Source organism: Protopterus annectens, chromosome 6.part0 (assembly GCF_019279795.1).
Source record: "Protopterus annectens isolate FY-2018-M chromosome 6.part0, PAN1.0, whole genome shotgun sequence".
Taxonomy (NCBI): domain Eukaryota; kingdom Metazoa; phylum Chordata; order Ceratodontiformes; family Protopteridae; genus Protopterus; species Protopterus annectens.
Window position 1 is genome coordinate 1,409,055,897 of NC_056737.1, and position 17,979 is coordinate 1,409,073,875.

General features: G+C 45.8%; 1 protein-coding gene across 11 annotated transcripts in view; it reads left to right on the forward strand.

Moving 5' to 3' along the window:
* Positions 1–17,979, forward strand: part of R3HDM1 (R3H domain containing 1) — a 2,579,330-nt gene that overhangs the window by 2,407,813 nt on the left and 153,538 nt on the right. The window lies entirely within an intron of this gene.

Sequence of the window (17,979 nt, forward strand, 5' to 3'; positions counted from 1 at the left end):
ACTAGATTAGACTGAAGCTTTTGTCTTGCCTCAGTCCACCTCTCTACTTTGTGTTTCTGCAGAGGGTGGATGGTAACCTTAACTCTATTAGCTGCTTTTCTGCCTGATAACATAAGTAAACAATAAATTAAGACCTTTGCTTGAGGGTACTGATTTAAAATTCAGAGTTGACTTCGAGTTTCCAGTAGTACTGCTCCAGAAAGATGAGATGCTGCTTAGTTGCTACATGAGTTAAGAGTAATTAGTCTCCAGTTGGGCGAGATCACCGGAACCTGCAACTGTTCACTAAGGAGTACAGTAGTCAGTTATCTTGTTTCTTAGCTTTTGTCTCTGTACAAGGTTTTGGTATTTTCAGTACCATTTGGAGTAGTTTTGAATACCCTAAGTGGAAAGTTTAGAAGAAATATTTTTAGAGAAATTCTCTTTTCTAATTTCTCTGGTGTAGTCTCCTTACATCCCTAAATGTTTGGAGTGGGTTTTATCCTTTATTTTTATCCATTTTGGAAGTATCCATTTCAGAATGTATTTGTGTTTTTCTTGTTATTATAATTTTAGAAAGCTTTTCTAATTGTATGGGACTTGTTTTCCATTAGCTAGCACCTTCATTGTGAAATGTTTTTTTTTTTTTTTTTTTAATTCATCCACTCAATTGACCCAGCAGTACTGTCTTCACCAATTTCATTCATTCTTCGTCAGAGACTAGGGCTGGGCATCTTGGATGCACTTACCAAACTAGTCTCGCATGCAGACCACACTGGGCCCCTGGGTGGGCAGTATCCTGTAACCCATTAGTTTCCTACCATTAAGGTCACCAGCTTCCCCATTCAAAGCGGAGGTTGGGCTCATTCTTTCACTGAGGCAGGAGCCTATTTGTTCCTCAGGTAGGGGTCAACCAATCCTGTACTATCTGCTTTGATAGGAGGGAGCAGACTAGTCAAGCAGATCTCGTGTCCCTTGTCCTGGAGATCCTAGCCTTTTCAACAGTTCTTTTAAATTCCACTGTAACTAACTAACCTCAGGGATGCATGCATGCCTCTCCAGGCTTGCCTGGTGCCTAGTACCATAGGGTAGTGTGTGCTCCGCAGGCTTATGCTCCATGGGTTTAGAATGTAGTGCTCCCCTAGGTGCCACCCAACTTGTAAGCCAGGGCTGTCTTCTCCCTCAGGATGGGCAAGCTGCCTACAGCAGCTCAGTTGTGCCTTCACCAGCCTGCCCACTCCAGTGTCTGTACTACTAATCAAATGCTGGTAATCTAGGTTGTCATTAGGGCTTCATTTTTCTATGCCATTTGGATGGGTACTTGCTTTGTTTTGTTAAATTTAGTGCAGGTTTGCATGTTTCAGAATTGTGGCCAGTCCAAGACAAAATAAGAACTATGAATCAAAATCTGTTTGTGCTTTTGTCTCCCACAAGGATAGAGATTTAGATGGAGAAGGCATAATCCTTGAGAAAAAAAGTTGAAATGGGTTACATTGCTATAATTTCATTGATTAAACAGCTGTAAAGTTGGTTTTAAAGACTGACAAACTGCTTGCCAAACAGAAAATGCAGTTTACCAGCTAGCAGTTTTTAGTAGTTAGAACTTCTCAGCCCTCAAGAGTGGGTACACAGCAAATTGCCAGTGTTTGTGTAGCAGCTTTCATTGAAACTAGCTGCTTAAATGGCAGCTGCTAAAATTTAACCAAGCATTTATACCTCTTAGTTGTATGGTAGATATCAGAGGTTGCGCCACTTTAGCAAAGAATGAATGTTCATAGGTAGGTACTAGGCTATCAGCCCTGGGGCCTATACAAGCACAGCAAAAAGCTACCCTGGTTTTTGCCACCCAAGAAAATTATTTTCCTGTGTCACTGTCGAGCAGAGCCACAGAGGTGATCCCCAGGGTGAATTTCCTATTGCCCATCCAGTCATCAAGATTTTTCTTGAAGAGTGGTAATGAGGAGCTTTGTTTGATATAGATAGGTAGTTTATTCCAGAGTATGGGAAGTCTCTGGGACAAGAATCTGTCCCTCTGGCATGTTCTGTTTATTGTGGTGACAAGGTTTAGGTCCCTAGAGCGTGTAGCTCGGAGGGATTGGGATTTCTTTAAGTGGAGCATGTCCAACAGCTCTGGGTTTGACATAGCTTTGTATGTTAGGCAGAGATCACCTCTGAGTAGGCGATATGCGACAGAGTAAAGCTGGTGTTTCTTGAGACGGTCTGCATAGGTCATCTGTTTGAGGCCAGTAATCCTCTTTGTGAGGTATTTCTGCAGCCTTTCCAGTTGTTGTAGATGTCTTGTGTGGTACATACCAAAAGGGGCATTGTACTCTATAATGGGTCTAATGAGTGATGAGTAGAGGGGAACAATGACCTCTTTTTTTCTGGATGAGAAACTTTTGTGATGAGGTGTGCCACATAGAAGGATTTCCTGACTACTGTGGCGATGTGATTATCAAAGGAGAGACTACTGTCCACCTGTGTCCCAAGGTCTCTTATCACACTTTCAGTGTTAAGTATACTACCACCTATGTTGTAGTTCATGAGTACAGAGTTTTTACCAAGGGGGATGACAATGCACTTTTTGGCATTGAGCTTGAGGCCATGGCTTTGACACCAGGCATCTGTCTCAGTGAGGCCATTTTGTAGGATGTCCACATTGTTAGGAGTTTCAATTATGGCTCCTAGTTTGCAGTCATCTGTGAACTTCATTAGCCAAAGACCTTCTGTGTTAGCCTGTACTTCAGAGAAGTAGATACCAAACAGGAGAGGACCCATGACTGAACCCTGTGGTACTCCACTTGTCACTGGTCTGAAGTTGGATTTGGAATCTGCTACTTTCACAGTGTCAGTGAGCCAGTTGGCAACCCATCTTGTGAAATAGGGGTTTATACCTAGTTTAGTGAGTTTATCTATAATTCCAGAGTGGGGGATGGTGTTGAAAGCCTTGGCAAGATCTAGATAGGCTGTGTGAACCACCTTACCCTTGTCTACGGCTTTGGTGACTTCTTCAAAGAAATCTCTCAGGTTTAGGAGACATGATCTGCCTTTTACAAACCCAAACTGGGTGGGGTTCAGAGTTTGGAGATTACCAATGTCTTTGTTTATAAGTTCCATGATGATACGTTCCATGGCCTTGAAGACCAGGCTCGTCAGGCTAATGGGGTGGTAGTTCCTGGGGTCCGTGGTGGCTCCCCCCTTGTGGAGTGGGATAACCGTCGCTGTGCGCCATTCAGCAGGCACAAAGCCTGAGGTGAGGCTATGATTGAACATGGTACTTGGGTGGGGTGCCAGTTCATTCTGTAGTTCGTGTAGAACGCAGCCTGGGATGTTGTCTTGTCCCATGGATGCTGTGTTCTTGGCTTTGGAGAGTGTGGTTTTTACCTGTGCAGTCGTGATTACAGGAACTTTGCATTCTTCCGGTATAGAGATGGGCTCTTTAGGGGGTGAGAGGGGGGTAAAGTTAGCACTGAACTTATCTGCTAGGATGTTATTTCTGTTTGCCAAGGTTTTTTGACTTTGGAGTTAGAAGATGCAAGTAAACATGTTGCAGGTATGATAAAGCTGTCTTATGGTGGTTTCCTCTTGCAAAAAGTCATTTAGTGTTGAAACATTGCATTGAGTTAACTGCCTTTTTGCAGCTATGTTTGCTCATCTGCTCTTCTCCAACACTAGTTATATAGGAAGATGCATGCTTCTTTGTCTGTTCTAACATTTGCACAAGATTAGTGTTTAGCTGCATGGTGCTGAGGAATGACCTACAGTGGATATAAAAAGTGTACACACCCCTGTTGAAATGCCAGGTTTTTCTGATATATAAAAAATGAGACCACAGTAAATAATTTCAAAACTTTTTCCACCTCTAATGTGACCTATAACGTGTACAATTCAATTGAAAAACAAGCAAACCTGTTAGGGGGAAAAATATAAAAAATAAACGTACAATAAGCTGGTTGCATAAGGGTGCACACTCTTAACCTAATACTTTGTTGAAGCACCTTTTGATTTAATTACAGCATTCAGTCTTCCTAGGTAGGAGTCTGTTAGCATGGTACATCCTGACTTGGCAATATTTGCCCACTCTTCCATGCAAAAGTGTTCGAAATCTGTCAGATTGCGAGGGCACCTCTTGTGCACAGCCCTCTTCAGGTCACCCCCACAGATTTTCTATTGGATTTAGGTCTGGGCTCTGGCTGGGCCATTCCAAAACTTTAATTTTCTTCTGGTGAAGCCATTCTTTTGTTGATTTGGATGTATGCTTGGGGTCATTGTCGTGTTGAAAGGCGAAGTTCTTCTTCATCTTCAGCTTTCTAGCAGACTCCTGAAGGTTTTGGGCCAAAAGTGACTAGTATTTGGAACTGTTCATAATTTCCTGCACCTTGACTGAAGTCCCCAATTCCATCTGAAGAAAAGCAATCCCAAAGCATGATACTGCCACCACCATGCTTCACCATGGGGATGGTGTTCTTTTAGTAATGCGAAATGTTGTTTTTGCACCAAACGTACCTTTTGGAATTGTGGCCAAAAAGTTCAACGTTTGTCTCGTCAGACCATAACACATTATCTGGTATTGTTAATCCTCGTTCATTCCTTACGCATGGGTATCTGTTCCGACCTTGGAACCGAGCCGGCCATTTTCCAAGCTCGTGTCAGCTTCATACTCTCAAGCTAATCTCTTACCCAAAATCCCCCTCTCCCTGTTACCTCAGATTTCGTTTGCGCATTGCCATTCGGTTATGTCAAGCTGTTTCTCTTGAGCTAAGTAAAGTTATTTGTTGTTTCATAGCCTTTTATATTACTTTTCTGTCAGAAAAGTTTCTATTTCATTGTCTCTTACCCTTTCGCATCTAGCGACTATATTTTCTTCAGGTTTTTCTTCTCCTTTTTCTTCCTTTTTACCCGAGGTATTCTCCCCTTTCCATCGTTGGTAATCTTTCCCTTTTTCTCATACTTTCGTGTATTTTTTTTGTACCATTGCTGGTACCCTTTCCTGCTATCTAATTTGCTATAATGGCAGATAAGAAAAGTAGTCCGGGGTTTAAGCAGTGTTCTGATTGTGGACACAAACTACCTACTTCTGATGCACACTCTTTGTGCGTTTATTGTTTGGGGGCGTCCCACTTATCTGTTGACCCGCCGTGTACCATCTGTGATAACTTTTTAAATAGGACTTGGTTGGAAAGGAAAAACAAGCTGTTGCTGAAGGGACTTCTTAACTCTCCCTTTTCAGAGGCTATTTCTGTGTTGGAGGTCTCAACCCCTCCTAGAAAAGAAAATCTTGGATGTTCCTGCCAAGGCTAAATCTTTGCCTTCGTCCCTGGCTGGGGACTCCCGCCAACCAAAACCAAAAAAGGTTAAAGTTTCGGCTCCAGAGCTCACTCAGTTAGCCCCAGTGCTTTTGGTGCCTAGACCTTCGGCACCAAGGCCTTTGGCTCCATTAGTGATCTCGGCTCCGTCTTCTCCTGCAGCCTTCACTATATCGGCACCGAGGGGCTCCTCGGTTCAGACTATTGCCACTGTATTGGCACCTACAGTTCAGTCGGCGCAGACCTTTACCACGTCTGCTCCATCTTACTCAGAACTGACGCCTTTATTGTTGACTCCAGTTTTGTCGGTTCCAGCTTCGGTACCGACAACCACTTCAGCACCGATCCCTGTGTCGGTGCAGACCATGACCTCGGCACCGATGACTTCTTTGGTACAGACACCCGTAGTCCAGTCTCACTCGGCACCATTGTTCTCGGTGCAGACTGGTGAGATGGGCACAGAGTTTGCCTCTTCTGCAGACAGGCCTGTTTCTCCCTCAGTCTCCGTGAGGTCCACTAGAAGCCTTTTTGAACATGATGTGTTGCGTCTTGTGGATCAGGTGCTCTTGGACAGAGGTATCCCACCCCCCCAGGAACTATCCTTCCTTGGGAGGTGATCACCCGTCTCCAAAGACCCCTTCTTATTCTCCTCCTTCATTGCCTTTGAAGTCCATGGATATAGCACAGTCTTCCCCTTCTGCGGTTCCCTTTATGGATCTCACTAAGGAACCCACAGTTGCCTTCGTGGCAGGAAAGTTTTGCTACGACCCAGGATGTCAGTTGTGACACGCATAGATGTCCTTCATGGATGCATCTGCAGTCATAACAAGTGGGTTGTCCTGTCGTCAGGCAGCCCTGCAGTCGGCCGGATTCCAAAGTCCGGGTCCGGCTTCGGCTGATGTCGCACTCCACCCGACGTCATCTCTGTTGGTCTTCGGGTATAAAAGCATCAGCCGACGCCATTTTCCCCAGTCTTTCTTGCCGCGTGGCGCCCGAAGCAGAAGCTGTTCGCAAGTGCCGGTCGGTCGGATCCAGAGATTACTTCTACCGAATACTACTTCGAAGACTTCTAAAGCTAAGTACCCCGTTGGGGACTCTTTCTTGCCTCAGCCGATGTCAGAAAAAGTTAACAATTGTTTAACCTGTGGGAAACAAATACCTCATAAAGATTTCCACTCTTACTGTCTGCCTTGTTTAGGCCCAGCCCACGACGTAGCAGCCTGTTCGCCTGTGCTCTTTCAACCGACGAACGCTTAGGCGTCGGTCGGAGTTTGCAGAACAGTTTTTCGGTTCTGATTTTGCGTACATTAAGCCCCCGGATCCTCCGACTACCCCCAAAAAACGCAAAGATAAAGACCGACACTCGCGGTCCGCGGTTTCGGCCGAAACCACGGTAAAGCAAACCATGAGTGTCTCGGTTTCGGCCGAAACCGAGAAAACTGCTCAAAGTACAGCTGAACCTATTCTTACAACTGAGGCCCCTGCTACAACTCTTGAATCGACCTCAGAAATTTTACCCACTACGGTGGTTGACTTATCAGACACCATCCCCTTGGATGTCTCTACCCCAGCACGTGGTGCTGCTAGGCCTCCAGCTGCAATGTCCATTAAGGCCTTCGCCAGGGCTAAAGCAGCCAAGACTACTAAAACAGTGCCTGTTAAACCCCCACATCCAGGCCCTCTTCTAGTTCTCAAATGCTTTCTTTGGCAGAAGATTTAATTTCTTTAATTAGAGGATCTCAATCTCACCCAGACAGGGCCTCTCAGCCCCCAGAGAAGAGACCTAGGGCAGAGCCCCTGAGCCAGTGTCTTCTGATGATTCTGCTGATGAATCAGACATAACTGACCAGCCTGAGGCTCCCTTCTCCAATTTTGAAGATTCTGATGCTGAAGAATCCATTCCAGCTGCTTCCCCACCAGAAGAATTCTCCTTTGGGGAAACCTTGCATGCCATGCGAGAACAGTTCCAATGGCAGCAACAGGATTTTTCAGACTCCAGAAAAGACTTAGGACCTTTCTGCACCTCCCACAGCACAGGCCCTTAGCTATACCTCCTGTTCTCTCTGTGGTGGATGATGCTTTCAATGTTGTTTGCTCCGCTCCAGATTCTTTCCCCCAGCCCCTGCCAAACCAGACAGATTTTACAGGGTGCCAGATACTCATCACCACCTTTACAAGGCCCCACTTGCAGACCCAGAAACTATATCCCAGGGTCCCAAGGCAGTAGCCACCACAGCTAAAACCCTATTCCTTCTGAAAGGGAAGCAAGGTCACTAGACAGATGGGGTAAAAGGTCTACACTTCAGCTACTCTCTCAGCTAGAGCTTTAAACTGTCAGTTTCACATGATACAATACCAAGAGTTTATGCTTGATCAGTTAACTAAAAACTAACCACTGATGAATCTCTTGATAAGAAATATGTATTAGAGATGGTAAATAACATACAACAGGTTAGCAACCATTCCTTAAAATGTGGCTATGATGCACTGGAGGCTTCATTTAGATCAGCCATGACAGGCACAGTGATAAGAAGGCATGCATGGCTAAAGGAACAAGCTTTTCCGGATCATGTTAAAGCTAAGTTGCTAGATGCTCCTATGGACAAGACAAGTTTGTTTGGTACACCTGCCCAGCAGGTTATGAAGAAAATGGAAGAAAAGGCAAAATCTGTTCAAACTGTTAAAGATTTCTTGCAGGTTCAACCCCAAGGTTTAGCAGGAACTGGCCTGCCAAAAATTGGTCCTTTCCTGACTCCACAAAATTTCAAAGGGGCAGGAATAGACATTCCAGAGGCAGAAACCAATCCAGAGGAGGTGCCTACAGAGGACGACAGTGGCAAGGTAACAACAGAGGCACAGACACAGCCACTGCCACTACATCAGCACAACCACAGTGACTTAATCCTAAATCCGCCTACCAGGGAACAAATAGCAGCTCCTCTAGGCGGAAAGTTAACCTTATTTTCAAAGAACTGGCACTACATAACAAAAGACAAGTGGATTTTACAAACCATAGATCAAGGTTACCGGTTTCACTTCCACACTTTACCAGTCAAAAGAGGAATGCCAAATCTACCTCCAAATCAAAAACAGAGGCTCTACGCCAGATAATGGAGTTAGCAAACATGAGAGCTGTGGAAAGAGTGCCAACAGCAGAACAAGGAAAGGGGTTCTACTCCAGACTATTCCTAGTTCCAAGAAAGGAAAAAGTTGGAGACCAATTCTCGACCTGTCCACCTTAAATACATACATCATTGTCCCAAAATTCAAAATGCTGACCCTACAGCAACTTCTTCCCATGCTGGGCAAGGAGTCTTGGCTGGTAACTCTAGATCTCAAGGAGGCATACCTGCACGCCCCATTCGACCAATCTGCAGAAGATACCTCAGATTTCTTGCAGGATCAGAGCACTATCAATTCTCAGCATTGCCCTTTGGCTTATCTACTAAGCCCAGAGTATTCACAAAATGCCTGGCATCAGTAATCGCCATTGCAGACTACAGGAATTCAAATTTACCCATACCTGGACGACTGCCTGCTACAAGGGGACAACAAAAGCAAGCTGACAACAGATTTACAAAGGGTCATTTACTTGCTACAAGGACTGGGATACACAGTCAATTTACAAAAGTCAAGGCTGATACCATCCCAAACAAGGACATTCTTGGGCTGAATTGGACACAGTACAACAAATGGCATTCCTGACTACAGAAAAACAAAAGAACTTCCTCTTTACTTCTTGGCACTAACAAAACTGAACAAGTTAACAGCAAGAAAAGTTCTGCAGGCCTTGGGCTTCATGGCATCATGCATAATCTTGGTCCCATTTGCCAGACTACATATGAGGAAACTACAGTGGTACCTAAAGAATTTATGGTCCCAACACAGACACAGTCTAGAAACAGAAATCCCACTAATTCCATGCTTAAAACAGGAGTTCCTATGGTGGGCTCAGGCATGCCAGTCAAACCCAGGCCTACCCTTTCGCAGATGTCAACCAAGCCAGACCATCACAACAGACGCTTCAGACCTAGGATGGGGGGCCCACATGCTGGACAAATGCATGCAAGGATTGTGGACACAGGATCAACTTCACCTGCACATCAATCTAAAAGAAATGCTGGCAGTAAAACTGGCAATCCAAAAGTTCAAACCATTTCTCAAAGAGGGCCAGTTGATGATAAGGACAGACAACACCACAGTCATGTGGTACATCAACAAACAGGGAGGCACTCATTCATACCCCTATGCAGAATGACCTTGGAGCTGTGGACCCTGGCACTCAGCTACAACATTCAGTTACAGGCAATATTTGTACCGGGGAAAGACAATACTCTAGCAGACATATTAAGCAGAACCACTTCGGATGCCCACGAATGGAAGCTGCATGCAGACATCTTCAAGACCATCTCCAAGAAATGGGGAATGCCACAGATAGACCTATTCGCATCACCTCTCAATCACCAGCTCAAAAAATTCTGCACAAGGACATTCCACCCACTAGCATGGAAAGTGGACTCACTCTCCTTCAACTGGAAAGGCCTAACAGCATATGCATTCCCACCTCTTCCTTTGATACACAAGGTACTACTAAAAATCAAGGAAGAACGTCCAAGGATAATCCTGATAGCTCCAAACTGGCCAAGACAACACTGGTACCCACTACTGAAGAGCATGTCTCGGAACAATATGTGGCCAATACCCCTGATGCCTTTGATGTTAACTCAGAACAACTACAGCATCATACATCCAAACCTATAAACGCTGCAACTGACTGCATGGAACATCACATAGCAGCAGCTAATCCAGAACTTTCCCAAAGAGTTAAAGACATTATTCTTGAAGCACGCAGACCTTCAACAAGAAGGAACTATGCTGGAAAATGGAAAAGGTTTGTCATTTGGAGTACGGAAAGAGGAAAAGATGTGTCAAACATAGATATGCCTAACATTCTGGAGTATCTGGCCGAACTTCTTCATTCAGGCCTGTCCTACTCCTCCATCAAGATACATGCATCAGCTATTTCAGCAGAATACAGCTTTGATCCACCTGTTTTTCGCACCCTTTGCTCAGGCAGTTCCTCAGAGGAATCAAGAATGTAAAACCTCCAAGGAAACCACCATTACCAGCTTGGGATTTAAACTTTGTGCTAGAAAAGTTGACACTATCACCCTTTGAACCAGCAGCAACAGCAGACCTGCAACACCTGTCATGGAAAACTGCTTTCCTACTGGCAATTACTTCAGCAAGGAGGGTTTCAGAACTACAGGCCTTAATGGCAGTGCAACCCTTCCTAATCTTCCACCAAGATAGAGTGTCCATGAGGACTAATCCTACATTTATGCCCAAGGTGGTATCCAGAGTGTCTTTAAACCAGGCAATCCACCTACCTACCTTCTTTCCCAACCCACAAAACAGAGGGGAAAGAATACTGCATACCTTGGATGTACATAGACAGCTACGCTACTACTTGGACAGAACAAAAAATAGCAGAAAGACTGACCAACTTTTGTAGCCTATGCAACAGGAAGGGAAGGAAAAGCTATTTCCAAACAGACAATCTCCAAATGGATAGGAAATTGCATACGATACTGTTACTCCTTCCATGGAAAACCAATTCCACAGAACATAGACCTCATTCTACAAGGGCAACAGCCACTACCACAGCCTTCTTACGAGGAGTGGCAACCAAAGACATTATTGAGGCGGCTACTTGGACCTCCGTGCATACATTTGCCAAGCATTATAATTTGCCTCTATATTCCAGATCCCGAGCAGGGTTTGCCACTGCTGTACTGCAAGGGATCCTAAACACACCATAATCTACTTTTATCCTCCTCCCTAGTTGGCTATGGTATTCTACCCACTTGTTATGACTGCAGATGCATCCATGAAGGACATAGTACAGTTTTGTACCTACCATAAATGTAGATGTCCGAACTGGATAGCATCTGCAGTCAGGATTACCCTCCCTCCTTCCCCTCTGTGGTACTCCTAGGGTGTTTACCCTCCTAATAGCTAGCTGTTGGGGGGGGAGTCTTTTATGGTGTATTTGTTTGTATATATGTACATTTATGCTTATTGCTGTGTTTACCTCTATCTATTTGGAAACATTGGCATCTATCCAAATTTTTAGCCTGCAAGAGGGCTACTGGCATCTGGGGCAAGAAACACTGAGGAAAATGGCGTCGGCTGATGCTTTTATACCCGAAGACCAACAGAGATGACGTCGGGTGGAGTGCGACATCAGCCGAAGCCGGACCCGGACTTTGGAATCCGGCCGACTGCAGGGCTGCCTGACGACAGGACAACCCACTTGTTATGACTGCAGATGCTATCCAGTTCGGACATCTACATTTATGGTAGGTACAAAACTGTACTTTTTCTGCTCCACAGCCATCCAGGGACTCCAGGTCGGCAGGCTGAGCCACTTAGGGGAGGGGTGATCCCTGTCCTAGACATTCACTCCTCTTCAGGTGGACCAGCCTTCTAACTGCTGGAGAAGGCTTTCGCTGCTGCTGGTGATACTGGACTGTCTATCCCTCCGCCCTTTTCGGGTACACTGGTTTCACAAGTTGCACCGAGCGGACACCAGGTGCAAGGGCATCAGGACATATTCCCACAGGAAACCCCTTTTCCACTGTCTTCCCCAGCTTCTCCTGCTGAGGAAGTCCACCAGAAAAGTTTGTGTAAGAGAAAGCACATGGACTCTACAGAGGAGTCCCTCACTGAAGACACAGATTTTCATGAAGGGGAAGGATCCCCTCGGTCACCCTCTGAGGTATCCTTTGGTGATATCCTCGAAATTCTGAAACAGAGAGGTGACTGGCAGTCCTCTAATCCGACCTCTGAGGAATCTGTGTTCTTGCAGGCCTTTCGCGCCCTGCCCCCTACCTCCTGGGTTACTCCACCTACCGATGAACTTGTCCGGCTTATCGTGCAGCGTGCTTGGAAGGCTCTTGACACAGTCAAAGCTATTCCCCAGAGGCCAGATAAGATTTTGTCCCCTCCTGCTACGGATCCCCATTGGTCAAAAGGTCTTCCTGTGGATGCTTTGGTGGTGGCAGCCGCAACGAAAAAGGATCTGGCGGAAGAAGAAAGCCAGACTGTCCATCCGCCTAACAGAGAGTCCCGGGCCCTGGACAGGATAGGAAAGTGCACCTTTGCATCAGCAACCTTTACTGTCAGGTCCCTGAATTATATGGCACACTTTACCAGGCTTCAATGGGATCTGATTTCTGAGCTGTCTGAAACTTTGGCTGGTGCCGTGTCTGATGAGGTCCGTGACAAAGTAGCCTCTCAGCTGGCCACCATTGAGCCAATGTCTAACTCCTCTATGCGACTGATATCTCACGCATCAGAAGTAGCAGCTAGAGCAGCGGGTTCAGCTGCGGTCTTGAGACGACGCACCTGGATGCGCTTGTGCAATTCCGCAGAACCCTTTAAGGCTTCCTTTCTTAACGCTCCCATTGAGGCCTCCTCATTGTTTGGACCCAAAGTTAAAAGCACACTGGCCAGATGTGAACAGGATGGTAAGACCCTTTCTGCTGTAGGTGTCCGGTATTCTTCCTCTCAATGTGCTTTCTCCCGAAACCAAAAGAGTGGGAAGATATGGTTCAAGAAATCTCAGGGTCCTTTCCATGACGCACAAGCCAAGTTCTTCTCTAGGGGCAGAGGGGGGAAACTCACAGGGAAGACGCTCTTTTTGGGGCAGACGGGGTCCGCGTAACCAGGGTTCCAGGGATTCTTTCCCTGGGAAATCCTACCTGCGCTCCTGAAGAGTGGCCCAACTCCTTTCCTCTGGACGTAGTTGGGGGACGTTTCTCCTTGTACCCTTCTGCCTGGTTAACCATCACCACCGATTCTTGGGTACAAAGGATTATAACCAGAGGTTATCATATCCCCTTCAATCTTTGTCCTGTCCCTTCAAAAAACCTTCCAGACGTTCCACCTAGTCAAAGGGAAGAAGCAGCACTAGAGATAGAAAAGCTGCTAAGAAAGAGAGTCATCCAAATTGTCCCTTCAGACCAGATAAGATCCAGATTCTACTCAACACTATTTTTGGTGCGAAAGAAAACCGGGGACTGGAGACCAATTTTGGATCTCAGTGTATTGAACAAGTTTGTGAGAGTACAAAAATTCCGGATGGTCACAATACAGTCTATCCTCCCGCTTTTGGAAAAAGACGATTGAATGTGCTCGATAGATCTTCAAGATGCGTACTACCACGTAAAATTGGACAGGCCATCAAGAGGATTTCTGCGCTTCCGTACGGGAGCCAGTCACTACCAGTTTAGATTACTGCCCTGCGGACTCTCTACAGCCCCCAGAGTATTCACAAAGTGCATGGCAGTTGTCACAGCTCACATGCGACTTTAAGGATTCCAGGTGTTTCCATACCTAGGTGACTGGCTCATTTCCACCCCCACCAGACATCTACTGGAAGAAGCCCTGGCATACTCTGTCTTTGCTGCACAAAGGCTAGGCATAACCATAAACTGGCAAAAATCCAATCTCACCCCATCTCAGTTGACAGAATTCATAGGGGTTATCTTAGTACAAAGAACTGCAGAGCTGCTATTCCAGAGCACAGAATTTTCAGGATAAAGCAGCAACTGATTCCAATACTTTCAAGGGAGAAATCCACGGCTCACTCAGTTCTACAGCTGTTGGGTTCCATGGCAACCTCCATCACCATTGTCCCCCTTGCCAGGTTTCACATGAGGCTTCTACAATGGCTACTGCTCACCCAATGGTATCCCTTTCAGCATCCTCTTGCAGCCATGATTCGAGTAACCCACAGGTGCAAACAGGATTTAAATTGGTGGATGACAAACAATCTGTCACAATGGTCTCGCCCCTTCTCCCCCCAGCATCCCAAGGCCACAGTGACCAAGGACGCCTCCCTGATGGGGTGGGGGGGAGCTGTGTCAGGGACAGACAGTCCAAGGCACTTGGTCTGAACTGGAGGCCCATCTGCGAATAAATGGTCTAGAGCTGAGGGTGGTTCTTCTGGTGTTGCAGGCATTCCATCCCCTGCTGCCATCTGGGACAATTGCGATTCAGTCAGACAACATGGCAGTGGTCTGGTACATCAACAGGCAAGGTGGAACCAAATCTTACCCCCTTTGTCGAGAGGCCATGAGGATATGGCAAGGGGCGATGGCTACCAACTGTTTTCTTCTAGCAACGCACATTCCCGGAAGTTCCAACGTGATAGTAGACAGACTCAGCAGGTGCATTCTTCAACCTCACAAGTGGTCCCTGAATCCCTTGATAGCGGCGGAGATCTTCCACCACTGGGGCCGTCCTTGCTGCGACCTCTTTGCATCCCCGACCATCTACAAATGCAGCAACTACTTCGCCCTGATTCCCCCTCCGGGACAGTCACCCAGGGATGCTCTAGTCCACCATTGGCCCTCGGGTCTTCTTTACGCATTCCCACCCTTTCCCCTCATTCCCCAGTTTCTGAAGAAAGCCCATCGGTTGAAGAGCAAGGTGATCCTCATAGCACCATATTGGCCTCAACAGATATGGTTCCCCTTCTTCATGTTTCACTGTTGCAGTCATTACATTTGGGTAATCTGCTGGCAGGTTGCCCTCAGTCGCCCCTGAATTCCAAAGTCTTGGGTCCTGCGTCAGTTGCTGTCTTCTCTTCCATGACGTCAGGTCGTCAGGGGTATAAAACATGCAGCCAACGCCATTTTCTTTAGTCTTTCTTGTGCGGTGCCCGAAGCAGAAGCATTTTGCAAGTGCCGGTCGGCTGACTACTGAAATATTCGCATTTGAGTTTCAGAACTGAAATCTTCAATAAAGCTAAGTACCCCGTTGGGGAAACTTTTTTCTTGCTTTTTACAGATGTCAGAAAAAGTTAATAATGCTATTATTTGTGGGAAGCAAATACCTCATAAGGATTTCCATTTATACTGTATTCCTTGCCTAGGCCCTGATCACAATGTGTCTGGCTGTCGATTTTGTGCTAGATTTAACCAACGCACTATTAAGCGTTGGTATATTTTTGCATCTAAGTATTTTGGAAACAGATTTAACTACCCAGAGATGTCATCGGATAGCAATCCGACTACCAGAGTACATAAAAAAATGCAAAGAAAAGGACAGAGAAAGGCAGTCGAGATCCAAAACCGACGACGAAGCTTCTCCTAAGCCAGTCGCCGGTTCGCCGGTACTCAGTGAGGCGCTTCCGCAGCCCCTGATACCCGCTATCTTCGAGTCGCAGGCCTCTACCGACACCCATGTGGAGTCTGGCATGCCGCAAGATACTCAAGGTATTGGACCAACGGATTTATCTCCCTCGGCTGGGTCCGGAGCTGCTGAGCAGGCACCAGCTTCTGAGGGGAGTATTCAGACCTCAACATTTTTATATCAAACCGACGTAAGCTGCAAAACCAAAGGCAAAGACACCTTCTAAAACTAAAAAAATGACGCCTGAGCCGCATGCTCAGGCCTCTATGCCTAAAAAACAGATGATCAAAATGGCTGAAGACCGTATTACCTTGATCAGGGGTACCCATCCCCCTCCAGATAAGAGGCTTAGGCAAGACACTGACTATGAATCTTCAGATCAGCTTTCTATTTTTTCTGATTCCTCTTCCGATAAGGAATTATCTTTACCTCCCTATGAGGATTCTGATGCTGAGGAGTCTATTCCATCTGCATCTCCTCCTGAGGATTATTCATTTGGAGAAACCTTGCATACTTTGAGGGAGCATTTTCACTGGGAGAGTCGAGACTTCTCAGAATCAAAAAAGAGGCTCAGAGATTTCCTCCTCCTCCCTCAGCACAAGCCTTTAGCCATTCCCCCTGTGTTAGACATTGTCGATGATGTTTTTTCGGAGTCAAGCCTGACCCCTGACTCTTTACCTCTAGCTCCCAGTAAGCCTGACAGGTATTATAGGGTCCCTGACTCTCATAAATTCTTATTTAGAAACCCTGATGCTGATCCTGAAACTATTTCACAGGGCCCAAAGGGAGTTAAGGCCTCAACAGCAAAAAACCCCACCCCCTCTGACAGAGATTCTAGGGCACTGGACAGATGGGGAATAAAGGTTTATACATCTGCAACCTTGGCAATCAGGGCCTTAAACTGTCAATTTCATATGCTTAAGTACCAACATGTTATGGGATTGCTGAAACAGAAAATGATGTTGATTTCAGAATGTGCAGAAAATAAGGAATTGCAGGAATTATTGCATGCAGCTGAACAAGTTGGAAAGCATACTTTGCAATGTGGTTTTGATTCTTTATAGGCCTCCTGCAGGACCTCAGTTACTGGATCTGTGATTAGGAGGCATGCCTGGTTAAAGGAACAAAATTTGCCTGATCATGTTAAAGCTAAATTGCTAGATGCACCTTTACAGCATGATTCTCTGTTTGGTATTAAGGCAGAAGAGGTTTTAAAGAAAATGGAAGACAAAGCTAAGTCTTTGCAAACTGTTAAAAGATTTCTTACAAGTGCAGCCACCTAAATTCAGTAGACACTGGCCTACAAAAAACTGGTCCTTTCCTGTGTCAGACAGAGCTCAAAGGGGCAAATCCAGATGCCCTAAGGGTTCCAGGTACCAGGCTCAAGACTCATAGAGATCAAAGCAATGGGGCGCATCCACCTCCAAATCTGGAGGAGATGAAGCGCAAACCTACAGAAAGCAATCCCAATGACTTCCCTCTGCCTATACCAAGCACTTATCTTTTGGTAGCACCCATAGGGAGAAAATTAGCACTTTTTGCTCAAAATTGGCAGTTAACCCAGGACAAGTGGGTACTGAACATCGTATCACAGGGATACAGATTCCATTTCCACACTCTGCCAATGACGAATGGTTGGGCAGACCTGCCAAAAAACCAATGGGTAGAGGCTCAGAAACAGGTTACATCCCTCATGGATATGGGGGCCATTCAGACAGTACCAGAACAGGGAAAAAGGACCAGGTTTTTACTCGACTATTCTTGGTACCCAGAAAGGACAAGGCCTGGCGGCCAATACTGGATTTATCAATTTTGAACACATACCTGGACATTCCAAAATTCAAAATGCTCACTTTGCAACAGCTTCTTTCCATGCTGGACAAGAATGCTTGGCTCGGGTGACTTTAGACTTAAAAGAGGCATACCTGCATGTCCCAATAAGACAGTTGTGCAGAAGATACCTCAGATTCAAGGCTGGCTTAATGCATTACCAATTGTCTGCACTGCCCTTTGTCTTATCTACTGGGCCCAGGGTCTTTACAAAATGCCTGACACCAGTAATTGCATTTTGCAGACAAAGAAGTATTCAAATATATCCTTACTTGGATGACTGTCTCATTCAAGCAGAGATCAAGGACACTCTTCTATGACACCTGGCATTTGTGAAAAGGCTTCTAGCATACCTAGGGTACACAGTAAACGAAAAAAAATCACAACTAGTACCCTCTCAAAAGATAACATTCCTGGGTGCAAGCTTACATACAACTGCCCAGATGGCTTACCTCACGCCAGACAAACAAAGGCAACTGACTACTTACTTCAAACTGATGGCAACAAAAACCCAGACTTCTGCAAGACAAATTCTGCAGGCTCTGGGCTTCATGACATCCTGTATCCTACTAATTCCATATGCAAGACTGCATATGAGGAAACTTCAATGGTACCTAAAAAGTTTATGGAGTCAACATTCACACAGTCTGGAAACAATGAT